Below are 23,751 nucleotides of genomic sequence, written 5' to 3'. Positions count from 1 at the left end.
AAACACAGATGTCCAGCCTTTTCTTGTCTTAATAACAGCTTGCCCCAAAGCCTGTCCTTGTGTCCGCGTCTGGCCAGCGAGTGTCATTCAGCTCATGTGCTCTGCACTATAAGCCAGAGTCTATCCGTCTATCTTGGCTTGATTTTCAACAAGATACTGGATTGTCACAGTGGTGTCAAGGTCCAGGACCAGTCAATGCATATGTATTACTCATATTCATAATACTGCCTCCTTCAGTGTAGTTAAACACCGCCTTTCTGACACAGAATTTGACCGTAATACACAAGCGAGTCCACTTAAAGAAAGCTTTTTTCTGCATGCGGCCATATTTAGAGCATAGGATTGTCACCACGGATCAGATCTGGTTATAGTTTCTGTACAGTCTGTCAGATGATATCAGTCATAGGCCTGTTCTTGCTATAAGGACTGTAAGGTTGATATGAGGTCACTGATGCACACATGCCAACCTGAACCTCCCGACCGTCCCCACCCCTACTCCAACAGACACCTGCGCTTCTGGGGAAAAGATTCTATTTACTTTTATAAATGTGATTATTGCATAATTCCTTTTCACCCTTATCTAAATCCCCTGTATGGGTATATTTGAAATTCATTTTAAAAAAGAAAAAAAAAAAACTCTTTCTTGAGCACGTGGTTAGAGACAGCTACAAGTGAATATTAGTTTAATTCCCAGCAGAGGTATTTTGGATTTTAATAGGTCTTTTACCCTTTGAGCCTGACAGAATAGTTGGCTGATTGACTGCACAGACTAAGCCTGGATCCAGCCCCAGGCACCCGTCAGTGCTGTCTTTGCTCACTGACCACGTAGACATCTAAATTTTGTGAGAGTGGCAGTCATCTGCACAGAAGGCAGCTTTAGCACTGAGTACTCTAAATGAACTCAGCAATTTGTGGGCTGGAAAGCACTAATGTACAGTTACTTAGAGTGTGTGTAAAGTTATTAATACTTTGTTACAAGCCATTCTCTTGTTTTTCCATGAGCCACTGAGCCTCACTTGCTATTATACCACACTCCCATGTGATTACGGAAACTGTATCAGCAAATATACAACCCCTAGTCCTTCACCAAATATAGATAGCTTGAGGTTGCTATTGCAGTCAGAACACATTTTCTTTGATGCTTATTGTTGCACCTTTATGATTAGAAGTTTATAGTACATAGTCACATTTGGTCTCCCATGTGCTGCAGCCACCTCTATAACTGCTATGAATGGCATTCCATCGGGGCAAGCAAGGCAGCAGTACTTTCCTTGTGAAATTTAAAAACAGACATCATTTAAAACCAACCAAAGTGAAAGAGATTTGTTGCCTTACATCTCAAATAAATGTTTCTTCCCTAAAGCATTTCATGTTGTCTGTTTGCATCCATCCTTTAAATTACTTCCATCTTGTGGCCACAGTTATTGCCTCCTGAAGCTAGCTTGACTCCGAGCCATTAGACTTTATAGTTTTTGTCATTTTTATGGATGTGTCTGTGCCCCATTAACAAAAGCTGGAACTTTTCTAGTTGAGAGGCAAAATATTTATGTTTATCCTTAGCTGTTTGCATGCAAAATGTGGATGGTTTTAGGCAGAAGACTGACAGGTCACCAGCATACTAGACAAGTTGTCTCTGGCTCTGCTTTCACTGCTATAATCGGTGCATCATTGCACAAAACAGTAGCAAGTAAATCACTGAACTATACTGTGATTAATCAGGAAGTAAGTTTTTCTTACTATCCACATTGGCTAACATGAGTGATGTAGAAGAAATTGTCCCATGAAGAAACATTTAATAACCCCTTTAGCACATTAGCAATAAAAGCCTTAAATGGAGAGAGCGATCATCAACTTTTACCATGTCTGGTTTAATAAAAAAGTTGAACAGACAAGTGCAGGTTCTGCCATCATCAGATTGGCATCTATGAAAAATAACTTGTTGACTGAATTACAAGTTGTTTTGATAAAACGCCGTAAGTTTTCATTCGTATTTTTAGTCCCCCTGTAAAAAGTGAACCTGCCAGGAACGTGTGTGCAGTAAGGTGAATGTGTCCGGGGAGAGTGCTACAAGATGCAGAGAGGGTGTCAGCATATAGGAATACAAGACATCTGGTTCAGTTTATCTCTTTGATGCATGGTCTCTGCTTGCCTTTATGTAAAAATCACTAGATGCTACTGACTGCTATTCATATAACAGCCCCACCTCCACCTACCATCCACATGTGGGTTCTGAGTTTACTTACATATAGGAGGGAAGTTATTGATAACTTTACTGGATATGATTCTGAAATAAAACAGTAAAATGAAAATGACTCAAATACTAGAAATGAATGGCGATGTGGAGCACCTATGGCTATAGTCCTTATTGCAGTGGCCCGGGTGCCTTCAACCAACCCCCATCTCTCCCCATTTTCCTGGCTGCTTTACAATATCCTATCTAAAAAAAAGGCCCAAATGCCTCATAAATATATTAAATACCAAGTACTTGAATGGAAAAAAACTTAAATAAAGCAGTGTTTAATTTGAATAGAGCGGATTTTCTCAGAAAATGAAAATTTGTATGAAAAACAAAGTGCCAGTGACAGAATAAGGGCAGGCTAGATGACTGAGGCTGCCTTGGACAGTAAACACACCAACCACTGGAGACTTGGCCTCACTATTGTGCTGCCCTGGCCCATGCATGGGACTTATTGCATATCAAGTTACCATCAGCAGTAGAGTTTAACAATGCCTGTGGTGTGTGCGCGTGTGTCTATGTGGGTGTATTGGTGTGTGTGTGTGTATGCATGTGCATCAGTTACATGCACACACTTCGAAGTGCACACTTGCATGACAAATCAGCAACACCCTCAAACAGTGTGTGTCCAGAGGAAATGCATCAGCTCTTCTCTTCCTCTCTCTTCCTTTTTCCACTCCCAGCACCACAGTTCATCAGGGACTTATTGTACAGCACCAGCCTGTCTGTGTACTGCAGCAACATGAAGTGATCAGGAGAAACACTCACTCACAGAGACATAAAAACCTTTGTTCCCTTCAAAACATGGGAATCTTTGTCCCAGTGCAGACAACTCTAGAGAGTGATGCAGTGTTATTAGCATTCTGTGCCCACATGAATTTCTTTCTGTTGGGGGTGTATAAATATACACACTGCGCAGTAGCCATAGCAGTTATTGAATTGTAATCATTACTTGGTTGATTACAATTCCCCACTCTAAGCCTAGTGAGGTATAGTATAGTACTGTGAATATTTTCAGGAAATTCTCTTTCACTTGACAACAAATGCATCAGTTCTCTTGCAATACTATGGCAACACTAACCTCATAACTCGAGTTAAAAATGGTTTCTTCTGGGCATCCTATTGCCAACTTAAAAATCAGACCAGCATAAACAGATCAATAAACACTCAGAGGGTGTAAACAAATCAGTTGCTGGGTGTAGAATTGTGCCATCAGCTTTCCATTAGTCACGCCATCTCATATCTGATACTTTTTACTAATAGAGGCAGGCTGAAAATATTCAGTCTTCACCTTCACAGAGCTATCGCCAAGGATGCTGTTTTTCCTTAAGAAATGTAAAAACCTTTCAATTAGAGAGTTGGAGTTGTTTTGGGTTTCAAATGTCAGCACTTTATATCTGTGGAGGAGAGAGCATGAACCTCCCAGTTAAACACTGTATATAATTCTTCTGGTGATTTAGCCAAATGTTAATGGATATTGTTTACTGCCTCTACAAGTGCTGCCAAATCACATCCATTGAAAGTAGATATGCTGACTTAACGTAATTACGTTCCAGGAGCACTACCTCCTTTCATTTGATGTAAATATTGCAGATTTCACCCGTCTGAACTACAGCTGGTATGAGCAGACTAGATGTGAGCTAGCTGTGTAAAGTAAAATGAAAGCATACTGACCACTCACTAAAATATAATGCTGTGTCGCTTGAATTACAGCAGCTGTGTGTACATGTGTGTCTTTAGCCTCTGGCTCCACACCAAGACAATTTGGAGCGGAATACAGGCTGTTCCTGGACAGACAGCAAACTTAGGAGTGAATACGACTTTCTTGCAAACAACATAGATTGAGTGAAAGCAAACTAGCACATTCCTGACACGCTCTTTTAGTCGAGCATTAGCCCATTAGTGATTCACATGATACACACTTCATCTTCAGTTGATGAAATCAAAGAGATACTACTGAGTAGAAAAAAAGTAGTGTTTACTGTATAAAATTTGCAATGACACTAAATAGGCCTTTTATTTTAAATAGTTAAATAGTTGGTTATGGCCACTTACAACTATTTGTTATAATTATAGTGCTTAACTAGCCACTAATGCATTTCTAATATATTAGATATTGTTGTACGGAATGCAGAATTCAGAGTTTTTGGACTCCAATGCATAACCATTTGAGCCAAAAGTAAAACATGTTTGATTGAGAAAGACTGTAGCATGGAATAAAAAGCCCATATATACATTATAGGAGGTGACTGAACTAAAAAAGCCCTCTTTCTGTGTGAAATGAACATTAAAGCCAAAAGCAAGGAGTTTTACTGCCATTAACTGTCCACTATATTTAACAAAAATAGTAGTTAAGTTAAAGCTAAAAATAGAAAAAAACTACATTAAAAAAAATATAATGTTAATCACAGTACCCGACAACTACCTTTTTGTAAGCCGTAGCAGTGTTTTATGACTGCACTGCTAACACTTAGCCAATTTCATCTGACGGGTTTCATATTAATATGGCTGTCTGAGACCTTTAAAGAGAATCCCGAGTCAAATCCAGCTTTAAAAATATGTTTCCCCTAATGTCACATTGGTGTTCTCTGCTTGAGTAGCTGCTCAGTTCGGGAACATGCACCTCGTTGGCAGCTGTCAGAACCTGTAGGATCAAGGAAGCTGCTGTATTTTAATCTAATGATGCAACAAGTTGTTTTGGTTTAACATTATACTAGTAACGTGTTATTAGCACACTGTATCACAGTGATCCAAGTTTTTTTTCCCCCCCTACAGAAGACGACTTGTTCATGTTTGTTGTCATTAATGTCAAACAGAGTGCAACACAGATGCAGAAGGCATTAGCTCTTTGCTGTTAGTGGGTCCCAAATTCCCCTTTTTATATTACTCGGGTGCTGATGTCTGTCGCAGAGCCATCAATATTATGCATTTTACTTTGTGGTGACCTAGTGGAGCATAGAAAAGACTTGACAAACAAGGGAGAAAGTAAGATGTGAGATTTTTATGAGTATAATACCGGATTATTTCACACCAAACATTACTGTATTATTGCCTGCATTTTTCTTCCATCTGAAATAAAAAGTCCTCTCAGATTAATAAAAATTATTTATAGTTTTAAAATGTGAATTTATGATTTGGTCTTTTCAGTTGCTCATACTTTAGTTAAGCGTCTGTACTTAGAAACATTATACATTTAGGCATTTATATTTATAAAGGCCCAGTCAATTTAAAAGAAAAAAAAATGTTTTTTTGTTTTGTTTTTGTGGCATTTTCACTACATGTCACTACATGTCTCATAACAAATCTTTAAAGAATGCCAAACTGAAGCATTTCGTAACTTTTATCAGTAACATATCTCATCAGATATGTTAAAAAAAAAAAGTATGCCACGTCTCCTGGGTGATCCAGATGTTCTTCAGATAGGATACGATTGATCCTGTAACAAAAACCTTATGCTTCCTGTATAATGACTGATTGGTAAATCCTTTTATATATTATTTAAGTAGTTGCCACAATACATTTCCCCCCCAGTTTGGATAATTCTATTGTACAAAAATCAAGTGGGTGACGGGAAGATGCACTGAGGACCCTATTAAATGACAGGTGACTGACAGACTGACATGGGATCAGTCTTTGTACAAAAATCAAATACAGCTGTGCAGGGATTTAAACCTCACTGGTACAGAGTAAATAACATTACTGATGATTAGTTAACAATGTACATCCGCATCAATACTGCAGCAAAAGGAAGGCGTATAAAGAGGGGAGGATAGAGCCCGAGAGGAACGACTGGAGACATGAAAAGCAAAAACACGAAGGAGGGATAAGAAGAAATATGGGTCAGACCGAGAAAGACAGGGAAGGCTCAATGTAAATCAGAATGTGTAAACATGTACAGGCCTAATCTCATTATCCCTCATCCTCCTGGGCCTGTGATCAGATGCTTGATTAAAGCAGGAGATGAAAGAAGAGAGGTAGAGGACAGAGATGGAGGTAGGTGGGAAGGAAAGGAAATACGGGATGCCTAAAACAGACCGAGTATCCTTTGGAGAAGCAATAAATTGCAAATCGCACTGTTTTGAATTACAATAAATATAAAACAAATATAAAGACTGCAGTAAAGATTGCAGTGTGTAGTATGCATTAAAAGCAGTGTAGCATTTACTGACACAAAGGAAGGCATTTTCAGGTGACCTGAAAAAAAAATTAGCTGTATATTAAAGCAAATGATGCTGCATTACGTGGCATTTGAGGGTAATATATCAGAATTACTACATACGTGTGGACTAAATGATTTTTTTAAAAGACAATTTGTAAAATTGTGGCCATTGTTAACAGAGTAAATGGAGTATGACCATAAAAACATCTTAAAATTTTTCAGCATTAATGTTAAAAAAAGACATCTATATAAACAAATAATGTTGAAAAGTGTTGTTATTGCTTGATTTGCTAGAGAAGATAGCCAGAGATAATGTTTACACCCAATTCATGACTGATCCTGCATTTCATCCTTTTTTATAATTAATGACTGTCCTCTAAATGGTTATACAGTAGGTCTTAAGGCCTGTTACAGTCTCCATGTTTGGGAAACTATGCGACTCTGAGTTCCGATTGCTGCAGATTTTGTCATCAGATGGTGAGTGCGAGGCTCAGTGCGGGCATTCGCATGCCTGCCAATTTTTTGCAACTACGCAAACATGCCTGTTTATACACTACACTGCACTACAACACACCCACTACACAATCAGGCATACAGGAATTACTTGTACATAGTGTCTCCTATTGCTGTCTTCACCTTTGTCGGCAACAGAGTATAATCCCCGTTTAGAACAAAAGCAATTTCCCCTCAGTACCTGTGAAGTGAACTCTATGAGGAAATATAATATAATATAAATATAGTTCCACTACGACTCTAAAAAATGCAGGCGTAGTAGTGGAAAGGAAATCCCCGACAACCACTAGACTTTTTTTTTATTCCTATTCTACACTCACTTTCAGTATTGCCTAATTTTTAGCTAAGCAGCAAATGATTTAATTGCTTTCTAAAGATTTTGTGTGTGTGTTTCCAAAGATCATAAACTGTGATGTGTGCGTACTGGGGTACTTTTTAGTTACGTGAGCAGAAATCAACACATAGTTTGTATCCTGAGAAGCAACCCAAACCAAATCCTTTCTCTCTAGCAGATAATTTCCTTTTTTTATTACACTTTTTTTTTAAATTTAAAAGGCAATATTAATATTAAAATTAAATGGGTATTATGTGTTACAAGGGCTATATCCAACACAGTGTTATTTTTCAGTAAAATTACTAGAAACCTTTGCAAGAGCACAGCCCATTTAAATTTAATTCCAGTGAACCATTAAAACTGCATTTACAATTCAGACATTCTCCCGCAGAGAGTTCACCTTCACACACACACACACACACACACACACACACGTTTATAAATGAGTAGAAAATTTATTTAAAAAAATAAATAATCAAGTGCTCTGAGTTATTGAATGTGGGCCAGTAAGCTAGTGGCATTTCACACTTGAAATACTTCCTCATTCTGTTAGAGCAGACACCATGAAATAGCCTATAAAGGTGTTGTCAAAACAGAGTCTGACCTGCTCTTAAACTGCATACAGTGTGGTAAAGTGCTGTTACAGTAATTCTAGACACATCAAATGACAACTTAATTTCAGGTGTGGGCAAAGATTTCTTGAGCACTGTTCATCTGGGCCGCCCTTAAGTAGCTTTCCTTCCCATCTTCTTTTTGCCTGGCTTGCTTTGAAATGCTGATACCATCCTCAACTTTTCCACTTATTCAACCTTTTTCTTTCCTGCTGATTTTCTGATCCATTTTCGTCTTCACACCTCATCATCGAATTCAAGCCAAGATCCCCACACTTCTCCTTTTCCTTTTACCCCCTACCCTCATCCCTTCTTTGCTCGGTGGACCAGCACAGCTCTTCATTAAAACAGATGTCAGGCATCTGTCAACATCCAGGCCAGTCTTGGCATGATTGATTTTTGGCCCACCTGCGTCTTTCGTAATGACCAACTGTCATTTGTTTTACTGCCCGCACTGCCTTGCCTTAGTATTGCCTGTCACTGAGGCTAAATCTCTCAGCCCAGACCCACAGGGCATTATCTATTTGTCCTCAGATAAAATTTATGTAGGTACACCAAAGAACCAGCCTCTTTCCTACAATCACATTGTCTTTAAGGATGGTTATATCTGGGACATAAATCGCTTGCATTCTGTCAGTAAACCTAATATACGGCATACTTTAAGTTTCAATTATTTTGAAACAATGAGTTTTTGGACAGAAGCTTATAAATGTTTGGGCTTGCAATGTGTGTTCAGACGCTGAGGCTTCAGACGGTCTAGAGCAGAATGAAATGGCGACACAATAGAGCACTGACAAGACACATTTTCTGTGTGGCAACACATTCTCCTTTTTAACTTTCATGCTTTTAATTTTTTATTTGAAAATTCATTTACCCACTCGAGTTTTTAAGGAGGCAGACAGCTAAATAAATAAATTACATTTTTAAAAAACCACAAACAATTACCCCAATAAACAACCGGTGATAGATTTAGGCAATTCATAACAGCTGATATTTCTGTCCAGTTGTATTACAGTAGTTGTACACAGCTGAATATCTCTGGACTGCAGAATATGTATAGGGAAGTTGCTGACAAGCGAACTTTAAATAAATAAGAGGGACAAATTTGAAGATCTAATGTTTTTACGATGTAAATATAGCTTTATAGTTCATCCAGCATGAAAAGTGTGCTTATTCAAGTACATACTGTAGCATGGGGCTGAGCAATAGGCTGATAGCTAACACTGATGTCAACATTATACGGTGCTGCAGTACAATATAATTAGGTATTATTCCAGAGGAAAACGGCTTAATTTTGCCTTCATAAACTAGTTTTCCTAATTTGAGAACTATTTTCTATACACATTTAAACTCTACTGCATCCTTGGATTCGATGTGAGAAAGAGCAAGATTTCTTATACTGTAGCAAACCCATAAAACAAAGTCCAAACTAATCAATCAGGGCACAAATCTCAACTTGAACAGTAAATTTGATCAAGACATTTAAATTTGACCTTGCGGGATTTTGTTTCGGGCACAAGATGTAACTTCTTGAGTTGAGTTCAGACTTCAGTGTGACTCCAAAACATCAGATGATGAAAAACATGTCAGGAAACCTTATAAAAAAGCTTCATGTCCTGTGGCAGCGTCCAGACTGAGTGAAGATGTATAACAGCAGCTTCAAACTAGAGACAGCGTGAAAGAAGGGGCGCATCACTTCCTCTAGCTGTACTCACCTGGATGTCAACCTTTTTTGATGATGTACAGAAACAATGTACAGCTTCCACATCTGGAACCCAGGCAAGTCTGAGGATTCTACTCTCTACTCTCTATTTATCGTTTCGTCACCCTTTTCCTCTTCTTCCCTTCCTTTCGTTCCCTTCTTGCTTTCTTAATCTCCTCTCCTTGCCCTCTTTCTTTCCATCTGCCTGGCAGGAGCAACTCAGAGTCCATGGAGAGCAGGGATGCAGCAGAAGGCATCTTTGAAAGAGAGCTCTGGCTACAGACCTTTCATCTAGTGCTATACCTGGCCAAGGCAGGCTGCAGGGTACCTTGGCTGTCAGAAGACATACACTCGATGAGGGAGGGCGGATGAGACAAGAGGAAAGGCAGAGGAATAAATGTAATGGAAGAGAAACAGGCAAGCAAAGTCTAAAAAGAAAAAAAAAAGTAGTTTTAATAATATATTTATGATTTTGTCAAGCCCGCAAACATGAGAACGAAATAAGGATGAGTGAGGAATAGACATCAGAGGAAAAATGGGGAGAGCAGACAAGAGGGACTCAAAAGTAGAGCAGAATGATGAGAGACTGGACTCCTGCGGTTCAAACATCTCACCCAAATTTCGTTCTTTCACCTGAAAGTCAGAACCACTGAAAGTGCTTTTATTTGACTTTTGAATATATATTACTGTAATCACAGGCTCTTATTTCACTAAAAATATCAAAATGTAATAAATAAAATCGAATAACCTTATGAGATGTGTTAATTGGGGTTATTAATGCAGTAGCAGTTGGATCAGTTTTTAAATGTTAGGTATATGGTGCTGTGTAAAAATCTACATAATAACCAGCCAACCAAAGAAATAGTGTGCTAGGTGGATGGAGAGATGACAAAGGAGGAAACAGGCAGCTATTAAATGCTCCAGGGAGACTAGCCAGGTACTCCCAGTTGGACTGATTAACTCCGCCTACCAGGAAGCTACAAGGCAACACAGAGGGACAAACTGGGGGAAACATACTGCAGACCCAGCCAGGGCAGAGCGCCGTCACAGTGAGTTAAAGGTTGAAAGTTGATAGAGGTGTAAACACTATGTCAGAGTAAGGGACTGCACTGAAATGATTGCTGTTCATTCAGAACCTAGACTCTGTGCTGAACAGACCATCACACATTTGGCACTGTTATGGTCTACATTATTTCAGCCTGCCACTGCTTGGCCTCTTGCATCTGCTGCAGAGTATGTCTCCTTGACAGGCAAAGACTGCGTGCTTAGAGAGTGTGTTACCACGACAGGAGGCAAGTGGGGAGAAGGGTAGTTAATGTGTGTGTGCTTTTGAGAGCTTATGTGTGTAAAATTCTTCTAAAAACAGGCTGCATGTTTCTTTTGGTAAGGCACATAATAACTCAAAAGCCTTCCTTTGACAGCAACTGTCTATAGCCGTGAAAGACCGTGAGTTTGACAAATGGATTCTCTTATAGCCGTCTACCTGGTTCTGCATGGGGAAATCAGACAAGAATGCTGCAAGGCAGCACTGTCCTTAGTCCTAAATGCCATGTCTGGGAACACAGACGAGGATCATTACTGAGCTGGACCGTGTAGTTAAAGCTGACAAAATGTCGTTTACCTCAGACATAGCCAGCCCTCTCAATTGTCTGTATCAAAGAGGAGAAAATGGAAACGTGTCTTTTAAGTCAGAAGGTATTTAAAGTGTAATCTGTTCTTGAGAGGTCATCATTAAACAAACAGTGTTTGCCGACAGAAAAAAGTCTGGCTTTCCATACTTTTTATCTCTCTGTTCCTCCTCCCCTTTGTATCAAAGACAACCTTGGACAGGATCATATTAAATGCTTCACATCAAACGACAGGGTAACCATGGAAGCCAATCTGTTTCATAAGTAAAAAAAATAATCTTTACAGAAGCAGATTTTTTGTGTTTGCACCACTCTGTGAAGCCTTACGAGCCTAAGGACAGCAATAAATAAACATTTTAAGTGAAAATTTGCCCTCAACCAACAATGTTCTATAATCTTTCCAACTGATGGAGAAAAAGGGTCTATATCAAAAATACCTGTGATTCCTGAGATGTAAAGCTTTTGTTTGCAATGGAAATACAGAGATTTTCTGAAAATACAAATCTTTTGACATATTCTTTTACACAAAGCAGCTCTCCTTTTTCTTACAATGAATTATTAAAGAAAAGCCTGTAAAATGAAACTGAAAAATTCATTAAAGACAAATCTTGCTACTGGTGCAAAAAACCTCTCATATCCCTCCCTTTAAAACTATTCTTCAACACCAGCGTGGGAGAACTGCATTTCCACTTAAACTGTGTATAATGAAATTAAGATGCTTCACCATTCCAAACACTAGAGAATTTTATAAATGCAGTATTAATCCACCGGGGGAAGTTATGTGCTGTTAGCTGCTTTTGTCATGAGAATATGCGCTAGGGAAACCCAGTCGACCGGTTTTAAATGACTTGAGTCTGAGGAGGGAATCTAACAAGGCCCCAGACTTCAGCTCCAGTCCAACAAGTGCATTATGTTTTCACTTGGTGGGGGGGCTGAGATGGCTGCCAGGCTGCCAGGCTCTCGGGCAGGGTGGCAGCTTAACAAGGAAAACCATTTAAGACATGAATGAACACATCCTCTGAAAACACATGTCAGCTTTAGCCAGTATTTTGAGTCAGCATGGCTTCTCTATTGTGTGTTTGATTCTTAATAATGACCTCGGTGTCACTTCTCTCTCTTTTAAATCCTCTACCTGAGCAAACCTAGAAGGAGAGAACAGGCGCTCAACAGCTGAAAAGAATGTCTAATGCTGTTATGAAAACATAACACAGCACTCACTTCTTATAGGTCAAAGTGAAGTTGAGGTAACGGTTCTTCGACAGAAAAGACAGAAAGGTAAGAATAAAGGCAAGGGCTTTAATAAACAGATAATTGCCTACGGATTCCTAGCACTTGGCTAGAATGACAGAGAGCTGCTGACAGAGATGTGGGTTCGGGTTGGCGAGTGAGAATCACGAGAAAAGATCTTGGATAGTGGAGTTAAAAATAGAGCATGAAGTGGAGGAGGGAGAGGAAGCGGGGAGGGGGACGTACCTGTGGGCTTGGAGGCAGCCTAGTTAGCAATGAGCAGCACCACTGTGGACATTGATGGGCTTGAGGAGACAAAGAGCAGGGGGGGGGCAAGTGTGGGGTTGCGAAAGATGGGGAGAAATGGAAAAGGGGAGGAAAGGATGAACATAAAATAAGGGGAATATTAGGCAACAGACAATGAGCAGGATACGGAAAGGAATAGGGAGGTTGGGGAAGGTAACGAGAAAACAAGTCAGATTAGCATGAAACCCCCTTTTCTGAGTCAGAAACAGACAATAATTTCACAGTAGGCTGCGGATAGAAGCAAGGATTGGCAATAGTCTGCAACTGATGCACACACACAAGCACAAATTGCAGATGATAGTGCTGGAGATTCCATAATGAATTCTTCCAGCAGCTACACATTTATATAGACAATACAGCCTTATTGATTAATGCATTATTTCATGGCATGTTGCCTACTATCTAAGAAACAGTCACTCCTAAATAAGGTAGCCCTCCAAGTTTTTGGCTTTGTGCTTATTCCGTTTAAGATAGATGAACGGGCCTGCAAAGTCATTTTCACAGACGGTTGTTGCTTCTCTGTCGCCACTTTCCTTCAAACATTCAGACAACACCACAAGTGTTCATGTTTCTCTAACACCAGATCTTATTTAAGTTTTTGTGTCTGCCTAGCAGTCTGTGTTGCTTAGGCCTCGCCACACTCAGTCATTAGTAGACAGTTCATTTAAACGATTGCACGTGGTGACTGTAATCTGGATTCAAGATGATAACACTTCATCTAGACAAACAATGGAGCCATCGGGTGCTTCACAAATTAGACGCGCGTTAAATCAAGTGCTACAAGTTTTTAAAAAGGACCTCACGTTTTATTAAAAAATTGAATACTCATCGTGCACATGCTGAAATTATTAACAGACCTGAAGAGATTTGCTCAAAGCTTCTGGTAAGCCACCTGTCATAATTTCAGATTTCATATAAATAAATAACAACAATTCAACAGAGATGTGGCTTTAGAGAAGCTAGACAAATATTGACACCAGGAGGTAGTGAAAGAAAAAAAAAGGCAACAGTCCCATCATGGGCAATTGATGTATTGCATTGTTTACTTCAGGGCTAGCCAGGTGCAGCGTTACGTTTTTGTCAGGGAGATCTAATCTGAGAAAACAGAACACATGGCCCATCATTTGGTTCCTAATAAGCTATTGTTCCCATTGTTCAGGAGGGATTCCAGTGAGTCATATATGAGCGACAGAAAGGGGACTTGGCAGGAGAAACTGTGCTGAGCAGCTGTATTGAAAACATCTTGGGATTTCAAAGCCTAGAATGTGGATTCTGAAGATTTTGTAATAACAAGAAAATTAAGAATTAATAGATTATAAATATATAAAAGAAAATACTGCTGATCCAAATCTTGTAGATGCTCAATGTATCACAAGAACTGATAGTGATGCTCATTTTTTCCCCTCATAACTCAGTCACTTAAACACATTTATACAGTGAGTAAAATATAAAAAAAAAAACCCTGCCTTATCTCAATGACAAGAACATAATGAGATTCAGAGTAACTATTCTAAAAACCTGGATACACGTGTATCCACTTACTTGTCGATTAGATTTATTTGCTGCAGCCTGAATAATGAATTATGGTTATAAATCACTCTGAAAGCATTCATTAGTTCTCAATACAGCTTATTATTGAGCATAACAAATTAACATGAGGTACGCTAACAAAACCACAGTTAATTATGGACAGTGTGACAATATCTCCTCCCAGTGTTGCCTACCACCACCACTTCCTTTTGATGTGCATCAATCTGCAATGATTTTCCTTATTGTTTACCTTAGAAGAAACAATAAGCATCGAACAGGCCTGCTAATTGCCTTCAAAGTGATACTACGAGCTTTCATCTCCTTTCAATTCCGTATGAGTCATCATTAGTTGCATAATTAAATAAAAATTAATAAAAGGGCAACATTTTTTGTGAGTATTTGTTTTAACATGTACAGAGAGATACGCATCGAAGCCAAGCCAATTTAAATATTGTGGGAATGAGTAAATAGTGGAAACACTGAAATCCCTTACAAACCTTACACTGTTGAGCAAATGTGAAAAACAACATTTGCGTTGCAATAGCTGAAGACAGTCGACATTTATTTTGTAAAGAGTCAAATTGCGCACACTTCCCTGGATGTTTATGCTATTTGGAGTTCATTAACATGAACATTATTCTGTTAAAATATAATAATTAGCACTCACTTTCACACTCGTAAATGCAAGCTTAGAGTCTATATGTGCAAAAATTAACCATCTGCTACAGCTACTTAACTGTGGCTGAGAATCGCCTACATTTACATGGATGAGAAGGATTTATTATTTTAACAGCTTCAGTGCACAGAGGCTGTTGCACAATAAATAAATAAATAAATGTGGTAGCACTGGAGTTTTCCTCTGGCCAAATAATACCCACTTACAATGATTGACAGTAGTACATAAGTAGCACAATATTCACATCTTGTGCAGCCTTAGGTGGTGTAGAAACTAAGTGCAACAGATGTAATTAAGACATAAAAACAATGGAAGAAATTGACACTGATGTATAATTTTCATTCAACATGCCTTCTCAGCTAATGCAAAACTTTATTGGGATGTTTTTGTGACTGCAAAAAAGGTTTATGAAAAACCCTTTCTGCTGTACGATTTATATGCTAATTTATATCATTGGCAAGCAAATCCTGGAATATACAACTGATTGATAATATCCAGTTATCCTTACATTTTCTCTATGCGTACAAAGTTTTGGGTTGCAATAGCAGCTGACTAGGACACTTAGTCTTTTACTCATCATGGGCATGAATGCCACTGTAATTTGGGGGTTTGGATTATTTAATTGTACTGCTCTTTTCCCAGGCTGAAATGATTGTATATATATATCCTCAATAATTTTAAAAATTAAGAATTTGGGGCACAAGTTTGAAGTTATTTTGGATTTTCCCCAATCCATACACAGTAAAAAGTCTACATAGACCATTATTAAAATTTGGTTAAATGACCTTGACCAGACTCTTTTGGTTTCAATCACCAACCTTTTGGCATCTTGGCTTAATATTTTATCACTCTTCTTGACAGACATTTTATATTTTGTTTACATTAATTGGACTGTCTTTTAAGCACTTGATGCAAATTTTCAGTAAGGTTAAAGTTGAGGCTTTGGGAAAGCTGAATATTAGTCTGCTTAATTCATTCCAAAACCAGTTTTAATGTGTGTTTGGGATCATTGTCGTGTTGGAACACCAACTGTATCCAAGTTTCAGACCAACTTAAGCAAAACTGCTCCATTGCATGACCCTACCACCATACTGGTCAGTTGGTACAGTGCTCATAGGTTTGAAAGCCTCTTTGTCTTATTTAAACATTTCTCTTTTCTCCAGGAGGCATTTGGCTCATCCATGTGAGCAGCTGAAAATTTCAGTTGAGCTTGAAGGTTGATTTTGGAGCAGGTGCTTCCTGGCCCCCTCTCAGTCCATGCCAAAGCAAAACTGGCTTCACTTCCAGTCTCCAGGTTCCTGGGATGTTCCTGAACATCCTAAGCAACATCCTTCCTCACATTTGAAAGTCTTCTTCCGAAAGACTCAAACTGTCATCCCACTTTTGTGGGGGAGTTTGGTACCATGCAATCCAACCAAATCTCCCACAAAATACCCCTAAAGGGTCACAGTTAGGGCTGGGCCATATCATACCGTTCACGGTAATACCGGTATAATGTCGGGCAATGATAAGAAAATGAAATAACGCGATAAAGTTTTTGCACTAATAAAGTTGTGGAGTTGTAAAGTATTTTGTCTAGTGTCAATTATATCGTCGGTTATATCATTATCGCAAATTTTCAAATGTATATTGTGATAAATATTTTTGGTCATATTGCCCTGCTCTAGTCACAGTTGTGAATATTATCCAAGTCCCCAAACCAGATTAATTAATGTTATATACCCCAAAATGTAAAACATGAATGCATAATTTAATCTTTAAAATTATTTTATAAAGTAGAATTTTCCATGCGTTGAGTGTGAGTACAACATTTGGCTCCTCTGAACAGAAAAATGTATGGCAATGAAAACAAGATGTTGGCACATACATTTTTAGGGCTAACTTGGAAAATAAAGCTCATCATCAACACCATAGCAACATAACAATATATTGTAGTTTCCTCATTCGCTCACCTCTTTTCCCTCTTGCTTTTCTCTTCCACATTCACTTGAATTTTAACTTGCTGTAAAGAAAAAATCCCAAAAAACAAACTGCATCAGCCGACCATTCTCTTGCTTTGGGAGTCAGAAAAGGAAGATGGTCAAAAATCTTGGTCAAAAATCAAAAACCCACAGAATGAAACCACCCTATGAATGAAAATTGAATTCTGTCCATCTCTTTCAAGTACTAAATATGCTCTGGCAAGAGCCACAGTTATTACGCTTTGATGAGACTACTATGTTAGAACTGAGACATCGAACTCAGCTTGCTGATTTCGTCAATGTCCCTGCTGAGAAAACCTAATAGAAAAAACTGGATGATTGAAAATAATTAGGACCATACCATGATACATAAAAAAAATAGTTTAAAAGCTCAGATGTAATATGAATGCAACACGATACTATAATTGAACCAAATAAAATAGTATGTCTTCATTCAGCTTCATTCAGTTCATTTCAAAGCTGCTTTTATTTGACACTTTCCAAAAAGCATCGAAATACAATTCTGTGAAGTAAAAACAAAAGAACAATAACTAGCTTATACATCGATATGTTATACATTTATATTGATTTTATTTATTTAAATACACATATATATATATATATATATATATATATATATATATATATATATATATATATATATAGTAAATAGCAATAGTAATTATTTTCTCAGTATTCTCAGTAATTGTTAATATCAAAGAAATATCAATTTTTGACGCAGACTTGCAGCAATGCAACTGAGATTAGAGACATCAAAGTGTACAGATACCAGAAAACTACATTTAAAAAAGAAAAGAAAAAAAAAAAAAAAAAAGAGGTCAGCATACGGCAGATTCTTGTCAACTGAAACTATTTTTACCCCTCTAGCTCAAACTATGGTGTCTATAACAAGCAAGGTTTAGTCAGCCAAGAGATCATAAACATTAAATTTAGATCATAACTCAAAATGACTCTGACCAGCGGGCCAGTGTCTTTTAATAGTGTTTATGTAAAAAAAAAAAAATAATAATAATAATACTGGGAGTATAAAAGCACGTTTATGCATCTTATCTTCTGTTAAAGCCCTGACTTCAGGAGGAAGAGGATGACATTTTATAAAAATCCTGATTGAGTTTTCTCTTTTCTACTCGTATTCACTGCTTTGGTAAAGGGGACCCCTGCTCAGATGATCAGTTAATTCTAAGTTCATAAGACTGCATCAATTTGTTGGAAGACGTAATTAATTATACATTAAACAATGGCAATTTGTGAGTACAGTATTTTTTTCTATTAAACAATCTTGAAACACGACTAACTGTACCTTTAAGCATATATAGTATAACTATAATCACTATATAACCAATGTTTTATATTGATTTGTAGCTCTAACTGGTGGATATTTAGTACTTTTTATCTATTTTTGAGTTCCCCCGTTCCCTTCTCTCTTTTCACCAAACCCACTATTACCTACCGGTGCTCACAGAAGTTACCCAGTACAAATATAGTTCTTTATAGCAGCAGTAAAAATGCAACAAAACCACCTTGACATTAGCTGTCCTTTTCTTTCTTTAACTTCATTCATCTGGCTGAAGATGAACACTTTCTGGTTGCAAGCCCACTTAACACTTGACAAATACCATTAAATATTCTGCTGTCACACCACCTATCTTGATCAAATTAAAATGGCTCCCCTTTCTAGGCCATCACAATCAGCTATTAATATGCCAAACGAGACTATCGCACAGAGATAAATGTCAGTGGTGTAATGTACACAGGCTAATGAGTTTTGAACACCGCTGACACAGTTGGGCTCAAATAAAACAGAAAGGACAAGAGTGATGACTAGTTCACTTTATTCAATTATCCTGCCTGAGCAAAGGGTATTGCCAATGTTAGTGGGGGGCATCTTGAATTTTTCAAATAAAGATGGTAAATTAACTGCCAAAGCACTGACAGGAAAGTCCAAAAAGAAGCGACAGTGTCCATATTGCTGAAGAGAGCATCTGGATTATTTGACAAACCTGAAATGTGGTGAAAATGGTGTTACACAAATCTCAAGACATCAATGTGATGCGTTTATATCTTGGGTGACTTCCATTTTATTGTAATTTGGATTGTTGCTTTACACTTTTATAGTACACTCTGCATGCTATTTGTTTAGCAGTTACATTTTGTTAGAATGCTTTGCCTCAAATCAAACATGGCAAGTTCTCTTTCTTTAAACAATCATTTCCAAAGTAAATGTAGTCAGACTCGAGTAATTTTGATGATGCTTAATGATGATTAATAACACGCTAATAGGTGAGTTTTAACTGTACCAAAAAGGACTGAAACGTAGAATTTTAGCAAAAATGTAACAAAGTTGAGAAGTTTGAAGCTCTATTTTTCAGATGGTTACTCGGTTGTTTTGTTTTGATATCTCTACAAACCTGAGCCCTAAATAAATTCAACACAGCTTTTGAAGAAACCAACGTTGAATTACTCTGTTATGTTTTCTAATGTAATGTTTCGTTTTAAATCTTGTCTATGTAGACCTTTTTCTGATTTCTGAATTATTACTTAATGAAGAAAAGTGAAATATTATTTTATGAAGTGACCATGATCTTAAGTATGTAACAAATGTAAAACATCAGATCCCGGAAAGACCCAATCAGCCATTTAAAATGTCATATTTGGATTCAACACATGAAATCCCTAAAAAATAAGACATTTTATCTCTCAAGGAGACCATCAAAAGGTTGATGGTCCTTTTTTTCCTCATAAATAAAAAAAATATGTCAACTTTTCCTATTCTCAAATTACAAACAGACTTTTTGGAAACTACATTTATACTTACAGACATTATCTGAAATTGTTTTGTATTGTTCAGCAGGTTGGACAAGATGAATACCGGGTATGCCTCAGTTTAATCACTGACATCCAGAAAGAAGAAAGCTGTAATAAATGTAAGAATGTAAGAAATTCTGTAAAATTAGATAGCTGGCTATCCGTTTATATTAAAGGATGACCTTCAGACACAAGATTACAAAGCTTTTCCTTTCAACATAAGAGATGTTTATGGTGATGCATAGCAAACAATTTTAAGTATCTGGACATACAAGACAAGAAGTACTGTCTTAAAGTGGGAATAAAATCCATTGCTGATGGTCAGCAGCTCATCTTTTGCATTTCTGAACAGGTGGCACAGCATTTGTGAGTGAGCAGCAATCACATATGGCACCCTCAATTTGACATTTGTATTAAATTACATTACAGGTTTAGCATTGTAAAAGAGGCACTCATCCATTTTATAAACTTGGACTGCAGTGTGCACTTATGGCTCATAAAAATCTCATTTATAATGGGCTGCCAGCTATGGCTGGGCCTCAGTCCCTCTGTAGAATGCACAATAAGACTGAACCTCTAACCTTAATGACTTTTTTCCTCAGTAGGTTGCACTTTTAATTATCAGCTTCAAGGCTCTCTGTACGATCTGTACTCAAAGGGCAGGACTTGCCTGACGATGATCCAACTTTGCAGACTTAGCCTTAACTTACTGAGACAGTCCAAACCTGTTAGCACTGCCAAATTCACCAGCAGCAGCGGAATAGCCTATGACATTGTCGCCTTTAACCTGACTGCATCACACAACAGCGTTGCTGAGCTGGTTTTTATTTGATCAGGAGCAATACCCCGGCAGCATCAACAAACAGGAATATATCAAATACTGTTAAATTTCTATTTTGATCTAAATTCATGAAAAACTATAGCAACTTAAGTCTTGCGTCTTTAATACTAATGTGAAAAATCCTTTGCTGTACTTGTTATTCTGTCTTAGAGCAGGATGACCTTGACAAGTTAGTTGGGAAAGAAGCTTTAATGCTAAACTGGCTGTAAAAAAATCAGGAATTACTCCAGCCTGTCAAACAAAGTGTCATCAACACATTCTCATCCACGGATATCACTTTCTCTTGTTCTGTCAGATGCTGCTGGAATCACAGAGATACCCACAATGTGTCCTTTGACACTGGTACCTTGATCCAACAGGTATGGTAATATTAGAAGGAAGAGATAACTGTCCTCTTTTAATGACTAAACATTTCTGCGTTAGGAGGTATGAGAGAGGCTTTTGACACAGCGGTTTGTGCATCGTCGTTACTCTTGCTTTAACTGGTTACTTTGTTGGTTGATTTGTTGTTCTTTGGTTAGCTTTAAGCAATAACACGTACATAGTCGGTATAACAGGCTTGGGTTATGCCCCATTAAATTAATGTATGTTGGAAAAATTTAGTTTAACGTGGCTCCAAAGGGTCCTTCAGAAGTGAGTATAGCAATAATCTAGTGCATCATTGCATGGACTCTTGACGTGACAGAGCCTAGCCGACTGTAACTGCACAGGCACATGTCACAACACATCCCGCAAGAACAAGCTTGTCTGTCCTATTAGGCTTCTTTTGAGGCAGATCAGAATACGTCGGTTATGTGCACAGCACTTCCTTGGAACAAAAAGAAGCATAATCATGCTGCACAAACAGTGTTGTTTACTTCACTGTAAAATGTGCATATTTTGCTTATTTTTTTTGTACTTCACCCAAACAGACATCGACAATGGCTTTATATTAAACAGCTGCTTCTTTTTTCCTCTTGAAAACTTGCCTGGAGCCTCATTATTGCGGAACATATTTTCATTCATCAGCTCTTGAATGAAGCATCAGTTTAATCAATCGTGTATCCTGCAACGATGCAAAAAATTATTAGATGTTGTTTAGAAAATATTGTGTAGCCAAGGCAAGTAGCATTGCAATCATTGCAATTATGGATTAGAGGACCACATGACAAGATTTGGCTGAGAAAATATTAATGGAAATTTAATGCAATGGAATCCAAACAAGAATATCTCTGCCATACCATTATATTTTGCTGAGATCAAAACATTTCCAGCATCCATGGGCAATGGCCGACTATTTATTTTTCCATGCAATTATGTCATAACACTAATGTTTTACTTTTGATTTTATGATGGTACTACGATGTTTCAAGCCTGTGAAATGCTATTTTAAATGTTATAAGTAGAACATTCACATTTATTACAACATGATATTCAAATCCTTTTTGGCAGTGCAACAATTGTTCAGCAAATAATCTTGCTGGGTCAGCCAATGACTTATTCAGCAGATAATCCAGCTGAACTGGCATCTTTGAACCACTTGCTGTTCTTCCTCTCTCTACAGCTGTGTCAGATAACCATTAAGCTGAAACTGAACAGCCACCTTGCCGGCCAGCTTCTTTTCTTTTTTTTTCTTCTCCCAAAAGATGTGCTCATGGCTCATCACATCCTGCTGAGTTAGAATAACCAGTTTGCAAAGAACCGCAGATAAATAAGTTTCTTTGCTTCTAATGAAACTCAAATAAAGATGTGAAAAAAAATCTACACGTCAGTCCCAGTCACAGGAAAAGAACTCCAGTACATGTACCTTATCGACTTAAACAGACAACATTCATGGTGAATGCTTTGAAGTCTTTTTTAAAAAATATAATATTAATTTCATGTAAATTTAGTGCAAAGTTTGAAATGCCTTATTGTTTATTTACTAAGCTTTAAAGCAAACAGCTCTGATGAACAGTTTCTCATCACAGATGAAAGTGTAGCCTGAATGCAACATACTAACACTGGCTCAGTTCTACTACATTATTAATAAGCTCTTTATTTGCAAAGACCATCTAAAAACCTTCTTTTTTGATGTGCAAACCAGACTTTGCAGCGCAAGACAAATTAGTAGTTTCCCATCTTCTGAAACTCTCAAATATTTAAAAAAGTAGCACAGTACTAGACCTAAAAAGGGAAAAATGAATACCGAACAAGATACTGAACAAAAGAGTCATATTTGGCCAAAGATAACTTAAAGGATGGACAGAACATGAGAAATCGGGCTGTAAAAGAAGCCTTTTGAAACCGAATATACCAGCTCAGACACATCACCAGGAGGAGGAGGTTGCTGAGTGGGAGTCATCTTGTTACTTTCCCTCTATGTTCCTTCTGCAGTGCTTCCTGCAGCTCCCGTTTTTGCTCTGTTCTCGTTCCTCCACTGTCTTCCTCTGCACCATCTAAATATTTTATATGTAGCCTGATGTTGTTTTAGGCATCTGTCCTACTCTTTGATCAGGTTGACTGTCATTGATTGGTTGTTGGAGTAAGGCATCGACTCCTTCATCAAAAAGGAAGAGGCAATAAAGACAGACTGGCTAAAAGGAAAAAAATAGTAAATACTTGCATCATCAGTTTGTCTTCAGCTGTTGTATCAATCTTTAAAGACTCAATACAGTGAAGTCCTCCTTTCTCTCAAGTTGCAAGAAAATTTGCCCCAATCTGTGTGTACATACTGCTGATACTGTGAATGTGCAGTAAGTGTAAATAGTCTGAGTGTCTGTCTCACTGATCTATTGTTGCATTAAGACCATTGCTCTGACTTTGATGTGTTGCACAACCGGGAAAACGTGTTGTGAAAACCGGGCCTAAAAGCTCAGAGTTAGAGGAAATGTTACTGCTGCCATAATCCTTTGGGTAATCGTTTACATTTGATCGCCGTGCATGAATATGAATGCTGTTGTGCATGTCCTTGAAAAATCCCCTAACTTAGTTGCTAGGGTAGAGGGATAGACATGAGCACTTTCTGCACTTCTCCAAAAAACACGACAGCAAGATTTTCTTTCACCTCGAGCAAAAAGCAAAGTGTGAAACAGATTCACAAGTGGGACACATTTACAGTATTCAGTACAATAAATAAATAAATAAAGCAGAGGCAAAAAGCACCCAAAAAGTAAAAAAAGGAACAGTAATGATAAGTTGCAGGGAGTAGGAGACTCCCGATGTAAAGTAGAACATTGCAGA

The 23,751-nt window shown here is 37.9% G+C and overlaps 1 protein-coding gene across 1 annotated transcript in view; it reads right to left on the bottom strand.

The window, feature by feature from the left end:
• The window catches only part of mid2 (midline 2), a 150,820-nt gene that overhangs the window by 102,979 nt on the left and 24,090 nt on the right, over nucleotides 1-23,751 (bottom strand). The gene's annotated exons all lie outside the window — the stretch shown is intronic.

Source organism: Simochromis diagramma, unplaced genomic scaffold (assembly GCF_900408965.1).
Source record: "Simochromis diagramma unplaced genomic scaffold, fSimDia1.1 OVJJ01000685.1, whole genome shotgun sequence".
Taxonomy (NCBI): domain Eukaryota; kingdom Metazoa; phylum Chordata; class Actinopteri; order Cichliformes; family Cichlidae; genus Simochromis; species Simochromis diagramma.
This window is presented reverse-complemented; position numbering and strand designations above follow the sequence as displayed.